At 41.1% G+C, this 16,365-nt stretch overlaps 4 non-coding genes and 1 pseudogene across 4 annotated transcripts; all 5 read right to left on the reverse strand.

Annotated features, from left to right (window-relative positions):
* Positions 1-1,568: 1,568 nt before the first annotated feature.
* On the reverse strand, positions 1,569-1,682 carry LOC128369948 (uncharacterized; annotated as a pseudogene).
* Positions 1,683-2,095: 413 nt separating this feature from the next.
* LOC128370507 (5S ribosomal RNA) lies at positions 2,096-2,214 on the reverse strand. The gene has a single exon (XR_008322604.1). It is a non-coding gene; the product is annotated as a 5S ribosomal RNA (ribosomal RNA).
* Positions 2,215-8,296: 6,082 nt separating this feature from the next.
* On the reverse strand, positions 8,297-8,415 carry LOC128370563 (5S ribosomal RNA). The gene has a single exon (XR_008322656.1). It is a non-coding gene; the product is annotated as a 5S ribosomal RNA (ribosomal RNA).
* A 412-nt stretch (positions 8,416-8,827) lies between these two features.
* LOC128370126 (5S ribosomal RNA) lies at positions 8,828-8,946 on the reverse strand. Its single transcript, XR_008322262.1, has one exon. It is a non-coding gene; the product is annotated as a 5S ribosomal RNA (ribosomal RNA).
* A 5,483-nt stretch (positions 8,947-14,429) lies between these two features.
* LOC128370373 (5S ribosomal RNA) lies at positions 14,430-14,548 on the reverse strand. Its single transcript, XR_008322479.1, has one exon. It is a non-coding gene; the product is annotated as a 5S ribosomal RNA (ribosomal RNA).
* Between the last annotated feature and the right edge of the window lie 1,817 nt (positions 14,549-16,365).

A 16,365-nucleotide genomic window follows, 5' to 3' on the forward strand; every position in this document is an offset into this window, starting at 1 on the left:
TGCAAAGTGCCGCAGTGTGGGGGGCAGCGGAAGAAATACACCCCTTCCAAAGACAAGGTGGCTGGAAGCAGCCAGAAAATCTTCACCTTTTGCCCCGCCACCAATATGTCCACCACACCTGGCTTCGAAGGTGTAACATACACCAGCTATGAACACTTTAAAAGTGTGGTGGACCAGGAACTGGAGAAGAGGAGAGCCACCCTCTAAACCTGTTGTGGGTTGCAATGACTGTCTGTCTGTCTGTCACTCACACTGACACACACACACACACGCAGGCACGCACGCACACACACACACACACACACACACCATACTGACACACACACACACACACACAATGATGTAAATACTGTGAAATTGATTTAAAATGTGTATTTTCCTTATGATCACACAGCACATTGTGTGCTGTACTGTATGACACTGTAATATAGTCTATGGTACTTACAGCATTGTGCTTGTGTGTAACATATAACAGTTATGAACACTTCAAAACTGTGGTTGATGGGAACTGGAGAAGAGGAGAACATCCTTCTAACCTTGTTGTTGGTTACTGGACTGTCTGTCTGTCTCTCACAGACACACACACACACACACACACACACACACACACACACACACACAATGATGTAAATACTGTGAAATTGTTTAAAAATGTTTTAAATGTTTATAACGTATATATTTATTTAACTTATTTGTGTGTTGTTTTACATTTCATACATGTTGTAATGTAATTCATGTGTTTCATACAAAAATGTTCATATACATGTTTCATTCATACCTACCTGTTACCTTTTGCATCAAGCATGTGGGATCCTTCACGTCATGTTTGATTTCATTCCTGTGGTGTCAATAAAATATTTTCATTGCATTTGAAAACGGCTCTGCTTATTACCTGGTGTTTACATAACAATTCCATATTTAAGTGTTTTACATTCACTGTATAAAAAGGGTCATTTTTTATTCATGTGTTGCCATGGCTTAATCGATTAATACTTACCAGTTATTAACTGCTTTACATACTAAAAATATCCACTTGGGTAACTTTTGTAACATGAACCTATGTTGGAGTGCAATGCTTGCCTAAAATTAAAACTTAACCTGAAATCAAGGGTCCAAAAAGCTGAATAAGAATACTTACCTGCATTATACTTACCTGAAACTAACTGGAGTGTGATGCTTACCTGAAATTAAAAGTTTACGTGAAATGAAGGGTCCAAAAAGAGGAATAAGAATACTGACCTGTTTTATACTTCCCTGAAATGAACTGCATTCAAACACAGGGGTTTGCACCTTTCAACTACAATTATTCTGTCAAGCAGTGTAAGGGATTATACATCTTTCAAGGAAATTACCCATCTTCATAAACCTTCAATGCAACCATTTACTGGAGATGTCAATCTATAGCTTTCTATTAGCTGGACAGGGGCTCGAACCTGTCATCTCATGAATGGTAAACCAACGCTCTACCCACTCGACCACAGCATCTTGCAACATCTTGCAGTACCAGGATCGTCCAGCAGGTGGCCCAGGATCGTGCTCATCCCAGGATCACCGTTAGGGACTTGGGGGGGTCATGGCCCGTTCCCAGGCGGTCTCCCATCCAAGTACTAACCAGGCCCGACCCTGCTTAGCTTCCGAGATCAGACGAGATCGGGCGAGTTCAGGGTGGTACGGCCGTAAGCGACGAAACAGGCCGCAGAAAGCCCATTTAAACATGCTGTGACACCGCTGACAGTTGCTCACACCAGCTGAGTGGCAGATAATGGTGTCTCAGCCATCAAACACATGCTATCCTTTAACAGTACTTTGATAGGAATAGTTGTTTTTTTTCTGCGGAGAAACACACAGCTGGAAGGACTGCAACCTTGTTTCTCAGGCCATTTGTGTACATGCGGGATGATTGCAGGCTTTTTACAGGCTGTAACAGTGAGAACTGGAACCCTAAAAACTACTTGGAAAGTGAGGCGTCTCAGTGCCACCTCTCTGGCGTGCATTCAGACACAGCTGGAATGATTGCAGCTTTTGTTCCTCAAAGCCCTGTGTGCGGTGATGGAGCAACAGCGCCCTCCTTTGGTGACAGCTGAGAGGGAAAAAAAGCTTACAGCACCTGGTATTCCCAGGCGGTCTCCCATCCAAGTACTAACCAGGCCCTACCCTGCTTAGCTTCCGAGATCAGACGAGATCGGGCGTGTTCAGGGTGGTATGGCCGCAAGCGACGAAACAGGCCGCAGAAAGCCCATTTAAACATGCTGTGACACCACTGACAGTTGCTCACACCAGCTGAGTGGCGGATAATGGTGTCTCAGCCATCAAACACATGCTATCCTTTAACAGTACTTTGATATGAATAGTTGTTTTTTTTCTGCGGAGAAACACACAGCTGGAAGGACTGCAACCTTGTTTCTCAGGCCATTTGTGTACATGCGGGATGATTGCAGGCTTTTTACAGGCTGTAACAGTGAGAACTGGAACCCTAAAAACTACTTGGAAAGTGAGGCGTCTCAGTGCCACCTCTCTGGCGTGCATTCAGACACAGCTGGAATGATTGCAGCTTTTGTTCCTCAAAGCCCTGTGTGCGGTGATGGAGCAACAGCGCCCTCCTTTGGTGACAGCTGAGAGGGAAAAAAAGCTTACAGCACCTGGTATTCCCAGGCGGTCTCCCATCCAAGTACTAACCAGGCCCGACCCTGCTTAGCTTCCGAGATCAGACGAGATCGGGCGTGTTCCTTTTTTTTTCTCTTTTTTTATTTTTCTTCAGTTCACAAATTTACATTTTCAATACCTTATTTTTACACAAAAACTTAATCCCTTCCCCATCCCTTTCATCAACCCCACGAAACACAACCAAAATACAAATTATCATTTTACCAATTAAACATAATCTCACCCTCCTCACCTTCATAAATAAATTTATTCCCACTTAAAAAAGACAGTTTGACCTCCTTCCCACCATATCTACAATTCATTTCAATGTCTTTTCTCATTATTGTTTTAAATAAGTGTTTTATTTTTACCTTCCGTCCCTCAAAATGCGCATAATTTCTTCTGTAGACGACCGCGAGTCTGGCATGGCTTAAAATAAAATTAATTAACCAAATGTTCACATCTTTCTTTTTTTCAAATAAACCAAACAAAAACCATTTCCTCCATCCTTCTTCCAATTCTGATTCCATCCTCCAGTTTTTTTTCAACAATGCTTTTAAAAAATCAAAGAAATCAACCAACTCAACACAATCCAAAAAAAAATGTAAAAAGCTCTCATGGCCATTATTACACACATCACACGTTGCACTTACCGCATTGTTTATTCTATTAAACACCACATTTGTATATATTCTATTATGTTTTATCAGGAAATCATTATTCTCACACTCTACACTGTTATATTTTATGTTCACATTCGACCATATTTTCTTTACATCAAAATCTTCAAACACTCTTCTCCAAACACTCTCTGCCGCTGGCTCTTTTATCACATCAACTATTAACCATCCATACACTTTTTTTACACTCATACTCTTAATTTCACATTTCTTCCCATTCTCCATCACATACATCTCAGGCATACATTCATCTATTGTCTGGACACATTCTTTTTCAATTTTGTTAGTCCAGTTCAAAGGTATACTTGCTTTAATTCTGTCATATATTTTATTTACTTTCTCTCTGCTTTCCATTCCTTCATACTCACACACCGAATCATAAATACAATTTTCTCTAAGAAATCCTGGGATAACCTCATAAATTATATCTTTAACCTGCTGAATACCTCCTTTTATAAATTGTGGTTCATATAATATTTTATTTTTATATCTGAGTTTTTCATTTAGAAATAAAGGCAAGTTTACAAACATTTGCAACCCATCACACTCATACTCCACCTTAGGAAGAAATTTTCTCCACGCTTCCAATACTTCTCTATAAATCTCTGGTATTCCTACCGTCATTGATTTCTTAAACCCCATACACCAGCCATTCTCACCTATTCCCCCCACATCATTGATATATTTCTTCAAGAGTTCCTTCCACCCGTAATTCCACCTTCCCACCATATATTTCTGTACCGTTTTTATTCTCAATGCTGCCCTTTTTGTTTCCAAATCTACTAAATTTAACCCTCCCTCCCACTTTTTCCCGACCAATGTTTTCTGCGCAATTTTCACCCCTTTCCCTTCCCATATGAAATCACACACAATTTTGTTTAACTCATTCATCACCCACTCCGGCATATCAAGAACACTCATCACATACACACACACTGATAACAACAAACTATTGACCACAATTATCTTCCCCTTTAACCTTAATTTCCTCCCCCTCCATGCTGTACATATTGTTCTTATTTTATTTATCACCCCTGTCCACGTCACATCTCTCGCTTCCATACTTTCCACCCCTAAGTGCACTCCCAACACCTTTATATATTTTTCTTCCACCTTTAATCCCACGTCTACTCTCTCCACTTCACCTATGTACATTATTTCTGATTTGTCTTTATTTATTTTTGCCCCTGATGCCCTTCCATACTTTTCTACTAGCTCCAAAACTTTCTTTACACTTCCTCCATCTCTAACCGTGATAGTAGTATCATCCGCATATTGATTTATTATACATATCCCGCCATATGGCAGCTGAATCCCTTTCACATCTTTATTCATCTTAATTAGTGTCGCTAGGGGCTCTACCACTATTGCATACAGCAACGCTGATAGAGGACACCCCTGCCTCACTGATCTCCCCACTTCAAAACTGTCTGTCAGTACCCCATTCACTTTTACACGACTTTTCGCACTCCCATATAACCTCTTCACCCATCCCCTCATTCTCTCCCCAAACCCAAATCGCTCTAATACCCTATACAAAAACCTATGCTCTACTCTATCAAACGCCTTATTCCAGTCTATTCCTAACACCACTCCCCCTTTCTTATCTCGCTTCATATATTCAAAAACATCCCTAACTGTCCCTATCGTATCTGCTATATCTCTTCCTGGTATGCTATAACTTTGTGTTGTTTGCACTATCTCTCCTATCACTCTCTTCATCTTATTTGCTAATATTTTTGTTAAAATTTTATAATCTACATTTAATAAACTGATTGGCCTATAATTTTCCAAATCTAAATTACTTCCCTTTTTCTTATATGTAATTGTTATCACCCCTTCTACCATCCTATCCTGCACTAGCCCTGTTCTTTCCATCCCCCTAAACACTTCTGCTAAAATCGGTGCTACCTCATTCTTATATGTTTTATACCATTCTATCCCTATTCCATCACTCCCCGGACTCTTCCCACTTTTCAAACTTGCTATTGCCTCCATCACCTCCTTCTCATTTATTTCCCTATCACACCATTTCTTATCATCCTCACTCAAACTTTTTCCTATACTTTCCAATACCTCATCTATACTTGATTCATCTATTTCTCCCTTCTTATATAAATCCCCATAAAACTCCTGTATCCTCTCCAGTATCTCCACATAATCTTCTATTATCTCTCCCTTCTTATTATTAATTTCATTGATAAATGTCCTATTCTGTCTTCTTTTCTCTAACCCTAAAAAGTATCCTGTACATTTTTCTCCCTCTAAAGCATATTTTGCTTTACTTCTCAAAATTGCTCCCCTACATTTTTCCCTTTCATACCTCTCTAGCTTCATCTTTACCTCTATATAATTGTCTATACTATATCCCTCCTCATCATCTGCCCTACTCAATTCTACTCTCAATTTTTCCTTCAAACCCTTCTCTTCCTTCATCATCTTTTCTTTTCTTTTCTTTTCTTACTATACCGTATACTAATATATTTGATTTGATCTTTTATCTTCTCCCATCTCTCCCCTATACTATCATCTACACTATCCTTTTCAATGTACACCGCTCTCCTCTCATTCTCTCTATCTAATAATTCCCTAATCTGTTTCTCATACTCTTCCTCCTCAATATATCCTGCATTCAATATCCACATCCCTCCCCCTACCTCCTCTCTCCCAACCTTAATTCTAAATCTAACCCCATCATGATCACTAAAGCTATTTCTCTGATGTCTTATTCTATCTATATATCCAATAATTTCCCCCTGTACTAACACTAAATCTATTCTACTCTGTTTTAATACTCCATCCCTAATCTGTCTCCTCGTGAACTCTCTCTTCTCTGGGTACTCGTATCTCCACGCATCTATCAATCCCTTATTCTTCATCACCTCTAATAACATATTTCTCGACCTCTCCCACCTAAATTCTACCCCCTTACCTATATCTAATCTACTACATTTTATATTGAAATCCCCTACAATAATACATCTTCCCACAACTATCTTTTTTAACTCTTCTATAATACCCCATTTATCTTTTTCTATATTTGGCACATACACATTAATTAGTCTAAATTCTACCTTTTTATATTTAAATTCTATTGCTACTATCCTCCCTGTCCTGTCTTTATACACCTCCTTTATCTCTTCTACACTATCCTTTTTAATCATTATTGCTACGCCCCTTGCATTTCTAGCCCCATTATTATAATACATGTCTCCCTCCCATTCCCCTCTCATCTCTCTTACTTTCTCCTCATCCCAGTTCGTTTCCTGTATACATATAATATCACTACGATATGTAAAAAGCATTTCTTTTATCTTCCCTCTATCCCTTTATCCATTTACATTTACAGAAGTTACAGTGGCCATGAGAGCAAACCAAAAAAAATAAATAAATAAAAATTTAAACCAAACATTTTAAATCAAAATTGCATACCAGACCGCGGCCCCCTTCATTCTTGTCGCTCTCTTTCCTTTTCTGCCTGTCTCTTGTCAATCAGTCTCTGGGATATCTTCTTTTTCTTTCCTGAACGTCCTTCTGTCTCCTCTTCCCTCCTCGCTTTTCCACTCCAAGGTCTCTGTTCCTTTGGTCCACAATCCTTATTCCCCAATCCAACGCTCTCATCCTCGTCACCATCCTTCCGACCCTCCTCGTCCTCCTTTTCCTCCTCGCCTCCTCTCGTCTGCTCCATCTCACCCCCGTCATCGCCGTCGTTCTCCTGCCCGTCCTCCTGCTCTTCCTCCATGTCCTCCTCACCCTCTTCATCCTGTTCCCCCGTCTGGTCCCCCATCTGATCCCCCGTCTGCTCGTCGCCGTCTTCTTGTCCACTCTGCCCCTCCTCTTCCTCCGTCGCTCTCCGCTCCACACACTCCCGTGCGTAATGGCCCGTCTGTCCACATTTGAAGCATTTAAATTCTGGACATTCTCTGAAAATGTGCCCTGTCTTGATGCACAGTCTACAGACACGTATCTGTCTGTCATGAATGACCCTGAAGTACTCCGTGCCTCTCATTGTGTCAAATTTAGTGGAGTATGGGAGTGAGCGGACCTGCTCTGTGAAGCGCACTTTTAAAAATCTGGTGCCGTCCAAAATGTCAGTCCCTGGCCACACTCGGCGCTTGATTGGTGACATAGCCTTCACTCCCTACTCTTCCAGCTCATCCAATATCTTGCCGTCTTCCATATAGATGGGTAGATTAATGAATGAGACCACCATTTCATTGCTTGCAATGTCTCTGGCATGTATGAGTGCTCCATTAATGCGCACCCCATCCATGAGTTTTGTTTTTCCGGTCTCAGTTTTCATTGTTAGTTCATATATTTTTTCGCTTCTCACCCTGCACCCCAGCACCTCTCCACACTCCTTTTTCACACCCTTCAGTACATCCATCATCGATAAGGTCTCTGTTCCCTCCACCTCCACCTCTACCGTCAGCTCTCTCTTAAACTTTTCATCTCGCTCTCCGCCGGTTTCTACTCGCTCTTCTCCAGTGCGGCTGTTTGTTCCAGGAGTTTTGTCATGATCATTTTTCTGTCCATTGTCCATCTCAGATAATCTGCTTTTCTCCTCACGTCTCTCTTTTCTTTCTGTGCCTTTGTCCGTGTTCTTTTTTCCAGTCATATCTGTCAGTCCATTGTTCGTTTCCATGCTGTCCATCCAATAAACACAAAACACGTCCCCCAGACAGCAAAAGCTGTCAGGGGAAGAACACAAAAATGAAAACTGTACTATGTACAAACGAAATAGTCAAAATAATAACGAAACTCCAGGTTTAAATAGCACAACTTTCACTCCAAACAAAACTCTCTTTGTCTCTCTCTGACCATGCACTTCCTGAAAGGGGCGTGTCTCAGTGCCACCTCTCTGGCGTGCATTCAGACACAGCTGGAATGATTGCAGCTTTTGTTCCTCAAAGCCCTGTGTGCGGTGATGGAGCAACAGCGCCCTCCTTTGGTGACAGCTGAGAGGGAAAAAAAGCTTACAGCACCTGGTATTCCCAGGCGGTCTCCCATCCAAGTACTAACCAGGCCCGACCCTGCTTAGCTTCCAAGATCAGACGAGATCGGGCGTGTTCAGGGTGGTATGGCCGTAAGCGAGGAAACAGGCCGCAGAAAGCCCATTTAAACATGCTGTGACACCACTGACAGTTGCTCACACCAGCTGAGTGGCGGATAATGGTGTCTCAGCCATCAAACACATGCTATCCTTTAACAGTACTTTGATAGGAATAGTTTTTTTTTTCTGCGGAGAAACACACAGCTGGAAGGACTGCAACCTTGTTTCTCAGGCCATTTGTGTACATGCGGGATGATTGCAGGCTTTTTACAGGCTGTAACAGTGAGAACTGGAACCCTAAAAACTACTTGGAAAGTGAGGCGTCTCAGTGCCACCTCTCTGGCGTGCATTCAGACACAGCTGGAATGATTGCAGCTTTTGTTCCTCAAAGCCCTGTGTGCGGTGATGGAGCAACAGCGCCCTCCTTTGGTGACAGCTGAGAGGGAAAAAAAGCTTACAGCACCTGGTATTCCCAGGCGGTCTCCCATCCAAGTACTAACCAGGCCCGACCCTGCTTAGCTTCCGAGATCAGACGAGATCGGGCGCGTTCAGGGTGGTATGGCCGTAAGCGACGAAACAGGCCGCAGAAAGCCCATTTAAACATGCTGTGACACCGCTGACAGTTGCTCACACCAGCTGAGTGGCGGATAATGGTGTCTCAGCCATCAAACACATGCTATCCTTTAACAGTACTTTGATAGTAATAGTTGTTTTTTTTCTGCGGAGAAACACACAGCTGGAAGGACTGCAACCTTGTTTCTCAGGCCATTTGTGTACATGCGGGATGATTGCAGGCTTTTTACAGGCTGTAACAGTGAGAACTGGAACCCTAAAAACTACTTGGAAAGTGAGGCGTCTCAGTGCCACCTCTCTGGCGTGCATTCAGACACAGCTGGAATGATTGCAGCTTTTGTTCCTCAAAGCCCTGTGTGCGGTGATGGAGCAACAGCGCCCTCCTTTGGTGACAGCTGAGAGGGAAAAAAAGCTTACAGCACCTGGTATTCCCAGGCGGTCTCCCATCCAAGTACTAACCAGGCCCGACCCTGCTTAGCTTCCGAGATCAGACGAGATCGGGCGCGTTTTGTTTTTTTTGTCTTTTATTATGAAAATATATTTCTTTTTTTAAAATATATTTTTGATTTACAATATTCTCACATCAAAATGCTACAAAAATCCACCTTTACAGTCACACATCACATACAAAACAACCCAAAACAAACAAAACAAACCAAACCACTTAATTCACAAACCTTGCTACCTTCATCTATCAAAATCGCCCCAACATTACAATATATTAACATTCATCCCAGTAACTGGCCATAACAGCTCCCTTTTGCAAGATCCACACTGTTATGGCACTCTATACTTATCAAATAAAAGTCACTCATTACTGACAAACCCCAAAACAAAACAAAACCAAAACAAAACCAAAAAATGAATAAATAAAAAGGAGAAAAAAATAAATTATTTACAAACATCATTTCTTCTATCAAATTACCCAATATAACATTATTTCTTTTAGACATTTATTTGAAATATTACCTTCTACCAGTGCCACTCAATTTTACCCGTATGTTTGTAAGTAAATAGACTACTGTGTTCAGTGAGAAGCTTAGTGAAGTTCACAGCGCTGTGCATCATCCTATATTTAATTTGAGTCTGTACTATGTTTTTGAAGATTGACCAGACAGAAATTAGCCTATTTTCATAATGTGCTATGTTACGTCTTGATTTAATAGCCCATCTAGCGTGACTCAATAGGAACCTGCACAGCTCTGTGTTCTTCACCCTGCTTTTCTCCCAAATACCAAATAAAACAAAAATTTCCCATGAATCCCTATCATCCCAGATCAATCCCAGTTTTTTGATCAGACAACATTTCAACCTGCCAAAAAATTCACCCAGTTCATTACATCTTACATACATATGCACTAAATTTTCAGCTTCTAACCCACACACATCACACTCTCTGTCGACCCCCCTGTCTAACTGGTGCAGGATCACATTAGTGTAAATTTTGTTATGTCTTAATTTGAAATCATGATCTGCTGCTTCAATGCTATTCCCTTTAATTTTCCATGTCTCCCAGATTTTGTCCCCATTTAATGTAGGATACATCCTGCTCCAGTAGGACAAGGAGGCCGGCCTCTGTGTCACCTTCATTACAACACGTTCATAGATTTGTTTGCACTTTATCACACTAAAATCTCTGATTTCTTCACCATGAAAAAATGTTAAATCAGGAAACCTACTACCCCTGTCTCTTCTCGTATCTGATTTGATTTTTGATTTCCATGATTGTGGAATACTTTCTTGAATTACTTTATAATAATTGTCCACAGTTGCATATTTTACATCATAATCTATTTCTTTTACACTATCATAGACTGCCTGCGTGGGTAGAAACCCAGGTATTACCTCATACATTATATCTTTTAGTTGAACTATTTTTGCCTGTATCATCTTTGCATTATACAAACATTGATCTCCTCTTTTAACATATTTGTTCAGAAAAATGGGTAATTCTTTTATCATGCTCACAGAGCTAGCCCCATAGTGTATGTGTTCTAAGAACTCTCCCTGAGCTGACAGGACCTCCCTATAAAAATGTGGGAGTGCTGCCATCATGGGTGTCTTTAGTTTCATTAATAGCACATAATCCCCTATATTTAATATCTTATTCAGAAAATACTTCATTAAATTTTTCCAGCCATAGTCAGTGTTATCACAGAGATATTTCTTAACTAACTTGATTCTAAAAGCTTTTTTCCTACTTTCTATATCCAACAGTCTTAGACCCCCCTCATTATATGTGTTTATCAATGTTTTCCTAGCTATTTTACTAATTGTGCTTCCCCAAATGAATTTAGTGCTTATTTCATGTAACTTATTTAATACCCACAAGGGTAAGTCTAATACGTCTAACACGTAATTCAGTTTAGAATAAACCAGACTATTTAACACCACTACTTTTCCATTGAGTTTTAAATCTCTCATCCTCCACCATGTTAAGATCACTTCTATATTGTTTAGTATTTTTGTCCAGGTTTCATCTCTCGCCATCACATTATCAACTCCTATATACGTTCCTAGAATCTTCACATGTTTTGGTTGTATTTTCAATTTCACGCTGGTTTGTGCAGGGCTGACCATGTTAATAAATAGTACTTCTGATTTAATGATATTTATCCGGGAGCCTGATGCTCTACCGAACGCGTTCACTAGCTCAATTGCCCTATTCACACTCTCCATATCTTTTAACATCAAGGTTGTGTCATCCGCAAATTGCTGGATGACACACACCCCCCCTCCAGGTAAATCAATCCCTTTAACATGATTGTCACATTTCAATAACACACTTAAAGGTTCCACAACAATAGAATACAACAGTGAAGACATGGGACACCCCTGTCTTACTGACCTATTTAGTTTGAATTCATCAGTTAAGACACCATTAATTTTGACTCTCCCTGTTGCTGTACTATATAATAGTTTTAACCAATTTGTAAATTTTTCTCCAAATCCCATTTTCTGTAATACTTTAAACATGAAATCATGCTCCACCCTGTCAAAAGCTTTGTTAAAATCTAACGAAACCAAAATCCCTTCCCTCCCTGTTATTTTTAAATATTCTATTGTGTCTCTAATAGTATGGATTATGTCTGGTGCCCCCCTCCCTGGAATACTGTATGCCTGTGTCGGTGCTATAATACTATGCATAACTGTTTTAACTCTATTTGCAAACACCTTCATCAAAATCTTATAATCTACATTTAAAAGAGTAATAGGCCTATAGTTGGCCAGATCTGTTTTATCCCCCTTTTTAAAAATCAGGGTGATTACACCTTCTCCCATCGTCTTTCCTACTCTTTCAGTCTTTATCATTTCATTATATACTTTCAATAGAATCGGCTTAAGCACACTGGCAAAAACCTTATAAAAATTAGCTGTCAGCCCATCACTGCCCGGACTCTTATTAGTTGTTAAATTTTTTATAGCTTCCTCTATTTCCTCTACTCTGAGTTCCTGATCACATAACTCTCTATCTCCTTCAGCTAACTGCACTTTTAATTTGTCTAATACCTCCGATGTTATTTTATCATCTGACCCTTCTGATGTAAACAGATTTACATAAAATTCATGCACATTTTCTATAATATTTGATAATTTTGACGTTACTTCCCCACCTTTAATTTTTAACTCATGTATATAGCATTGTTCTTGTTTTCTCCTTTCTAAGTTTAAAAAGAAGCTGGTACTTTTTTCTCCCTCCACTGCATATTGTGCTCTACTTCTTATTATAGCTCCTTCACATTTTTTCCTTCCCAGTTCTTTTAGATCTTCATACAGACCGCCCAGCCTGTCTTCATCACCAACATCTTGCATATTTATTTTCTCAATGTCAACTATAATTTTCCTCTCCTTTTGTAAGTCTTTAAACCTCAATTTTTTTGCAAAATTAATGCTTTTTTGTTTAATTTCCCTTTTTAGATTTTCCCATTCTTGTATGACATCGTTTTTGAAACCAGGCTGTACGCTCTTCTTCATAATTAAATTGTGTATCTGCTGCACATAAGATTCATTTTCTAATAAATTTGCATTTAGGTGCCATAAACCCCCTCCCCTTCCTTTCCTCAAATCCCCCATTGTCACAATCAAAAATGCATGATCGCTTAAACAGTTAATTTCATAATAAACAGAATGCATATTCACCAGTTGGTCCTCTTTTGCAAGACATAAATCAATTCTACTTCTATTTATTTTTCCTTGAACTTGCTGGACTCTTGAGTATGTCCTTAATACTGGTTTTTTTTGCCTCCACACATCACACCACCTCTCCTTTAACATCCACTCCTTTAAAACAGTCCTTGAAGTGTCTGTTTTCAGCGGACCTATCACATTTCCGTCCAAATCATTCAATTTCACATTAAAGTCCCCCATGATGATGTCAGTTGCTTGTCCATGTTGTTGTATTTCTTTGAAGAAATTTGAACGTTCACTTTCCACGTTCGGGGCATATATATTCAAAAGTTCATAAGTCCGTTTGTGTATTGTAAATTTGATTTTTACCCACCTCCCTTCCCCATCACCAATCTCAACATTGATCACAAGTTCTTTTCTGACAGTATTATCACTCCTGACCTCTTTTATCCTCCCCTCCGCTCGGTCCTCCTCCTGCTCCTGCGCTGCTCCTCCATTGCGTCCTCCGTGCTGCAGAGTCCCTCCTGCCCTCTCCACTCTGCTGCTCATAATGTTCTCCTTCCCCGCTCCTCTCTCCACTCCTCCGTCGGCTCCACTCTCTCCTCTCTCCCCCACTCCTTCTCGCCTCTCTCCACCTGCCGCGGTTGGACGCGAGTCCTTCCACGCTGGTCCTCCATTTTCTGCCACACCACTCTTAGTCATGTCCATTGCCTGTGTCGTCGCTGGGTAGTCCGTCCTTGTTTTTTTAGCTTTCTGAAGACTGTCCCCCTGGCAGCATATGCTGCTGGGGGAACCAGTAACTTCTTTATCCGTTGTTATTCTTCTTTTCCTTTTGATATTCTCTGTCGTTTGACTCTCTCCACTCTCTCTCACCATGTGCTTCAGGCTGCCACCAGGAAGTGAACCGCAAGGGTGTGTTCAGGGGGTGTGGCCGTAAGCGACGAAACAGGCCGCAGAAAGCCCATTTAAACATGCTGTGACACCACTGACAGTTGCTCACACCAGCTGAGTGGCGGATAATGGTGTCTCAGCCATCAAACACATGCTATCCTTTAACAGTACTTTGATAGGAATAGTTTTTTTTTTTCTGCGGAGAAACACACAGCTGGAAGGACTGCAACCTTGTTTCTCAGGCCATTTGTGTACATGCGGGATGATTGCAGGCTTTTTACAGGCTGTAACAGTGAGAACTGGAACCCTAAAAACTACTTGGAAAGTGAGGCGTCTCAGTGCCACCTCTCTGGCGTGCATTCAGACACAGCTGGAATGATTGCAGCTTTTGTTCCTCAAAGTCCTGTGTGCGGTGATGGAGCAACAGCGCCCTCCTTTGGTGACAGCTGAGAGGGAAAAAAAGCTTACAGCACCTGGTATTCCCAGGCGGTCTCCCATCCAAGTACTAACCAGGCCCGACCCTGCTTAGCTTCCGAGATCAGACGAGATCGGGCGTGTTCAGGGTGGTATGGCCGTAAGCGACGAAACAGGCCGCAGAAAGCCCATTTAAACATGCTGTGACACCACTGACAGTTGCTCACCCCAGCTGAGTGGCGGATAATGGTGTCTCAGCCATCAAACACATGCTATCCTTTAACAGTACTTTGATAGGAATAGTTGTTTTTTTTCTGCGGAGAAACACACAGCTGGAAGGACTGCAACCTTGTTTCTCAGGCCATTTGTGTACATGCGGGATGATTGCAGGCTTTTTACAGGCTGTAACAGTGAGAACTGGAACCCTAAAAACTACTTGGAAAGTGAGGCGTCTCAGTGCCACCTCTCTGGCGTGCATTCAGACACAGCTGGAATGATTGCAGCTTTTGTTCCTCAAAGCCCTGTGTGCGGTGATGGAGCAACAGCGCCCTCCTTTGGTGACAGCTGAGAGGGAAAAAAAGCTTACAGCACCTGGTGTTCCCAGGCACTTTCTCCACCAAGTCCCTAATCTCCCGTCAACCGACCAATGGTTGAGCAATGTTGAGCAGAGTTGAGGAGCGATCAGCCAATGGTTGAGCAATGTTGAGCAGAGCTCAGCGCTCAACCGACCAATCATTGAGCGAGGATCAGAATACGTCAGCTAATGTATTCACCGGTCATTGCCACTACTGTCAACGGAGGATTCACTCAGGTAAATTGTATTCTCTTCATCCTTTGCTAGTTAATTTTTTTAAGGTATGTATTAAGCTGTATCGATTTTGTAGAAAGAGAAAAGATTCTGTGTCATAACACGGTCGTTGTGTATAAAGGGAAGACGTTGAAGGTATGTTTTTAGCTGCTGGGTAGACTTCAGTCAACCTAACGCCGTTTTGTCTGTGAGTAACCATATTACTCGTGGTTGGTCTCGTTTTAATCGTGGCAATCTAAGCTTTCCAACGGTGTATGGCATGACTATATTCACCCAAGCTGATTAATGTGCGTCTGTAGCTAGCTAACGCGGCTAACAAGACTGTTTACAATGAGTTGAAAGTGTGTTGTTAGAAGAAAGTTTTCTTAGTGTTAATCTATAATTCGTCGAAATTTGTTTGAGTTGGGGGCTATCTGCAAAGTTTTCTGTCAGGTTCATCCGCCTCATGAGGTAATTAGTCTGCTAGCGGTCAGCGCAACGACGATTACAGTAGCACTAGCGGCTACGTCGCACACCTGCACACCTGTTGCTTTTCAGCGACAATCAACATTTTCTTGGTCAATTTGATGTGGATATGTGTTAATGTGGGTAAATGTGACTGTTTAGACAACAGCCGATGCCAGAGTAAGTGTAACATAAAGCAATTTGGCGACCGTGTTAATCTCTTGTTGCATGGGATGCGCTGCATACCTGGTAAACAGCAATTTCTAACAACATAGGGCTATTTAGATAACAATCTGGCGAGCGTGTTGTCCTAGGCTAATACACCAACAGCACATTTCTGTATAATAAAGGGCTACGTATTGTCAATCTAAATTATCTGCTTTTAGTTTTACTCAGGGAGGGAAAGGATGTCATTGCATGAAATACTGTATTGGGTGACTAATTCCAGCTTTGAAATGTTGCTAGACTGAACTAATGACAGCCCGCTGTATAGTAGGCTAACCACTGTAACAGCTGTGTTGTGTAACTAAATACTGTCATCCAGTTTAAATAAATAACTTGGCTGTCTTGCTTTGACCTTATTCATATGATGACTACTGACTGTAAATAAGCCATGTTTAAAAGTTTTGTTACAGTCACTTGTTGGAAAGTTAAATGAACAGTCATCACTGTCTGATCCCTATTACCTGTGTTTACATTACCAGAAAGAATGGAGAGCCATGATAGCTATG

Source organism: Scomber japonicus, chromosome 12 (assembly GCF_027409825.1).
Source record: "Scomber japonicus isolate fScoJap1 chromosome 12, fScoJap1.pri, whole genome shotgun sequence".
NCBI lineage: Eukaryota > Metazoa > Chordata > Actinopteri > Scombriformes > Scombridae > Scomber > Scomber japonicus.